At 28.7% G+C, this 244-nt stretch overlaps 1 protein-coding gene across 1 annotated transcript in view; it reads right to left on the reverse strand.

The window, feature by feature from the left end:
* LOC119592862 (non-symbiotic hemoglobin 1-like) overlaps window positions 1-244 on the reverse strand; it is a gene marked incomplete in the record, with an annotated part of 162471 nt that overhangs the window by 98818 nt on the left and 63409 nt on the right.

Raw genomic sequence — 244 nt, forward strand, 5'->3', positions numbered from 1 at the left:
AATTAAACGAAGAAAATTTGGGAATTAAACGGGAAAATGAGAACTGGAAAAAAATTCGGTTCAGTGAACGCCGACTAAAATATATATTCTAAAAAAAAAATCCGTGTTTTTTAACAAATCAAATGACGCTTATGTTTGACACGGAACTTTTCATTTCCAATAAATTTATGATTATAGTCAAGATCGAAATACTGTCAGCTCATGTATAAATATGAGGAGATACTTAAAATGTTTATCTGAATAC

This window comes from Penaeus monodon, chromosome 31 (genome assembly GCF_015228065.2).
Source record: "Penaeus monodon isolate SGIC_2016 chromosome 31, NSTDA_Pmon_1, whole genome shotgun sequence".
NCBI lineage: Eukaryota > Metazoa > Arthropoda > Malacostraca > Decapoda > Penaeidae > Penaeus > Penaeus monodon.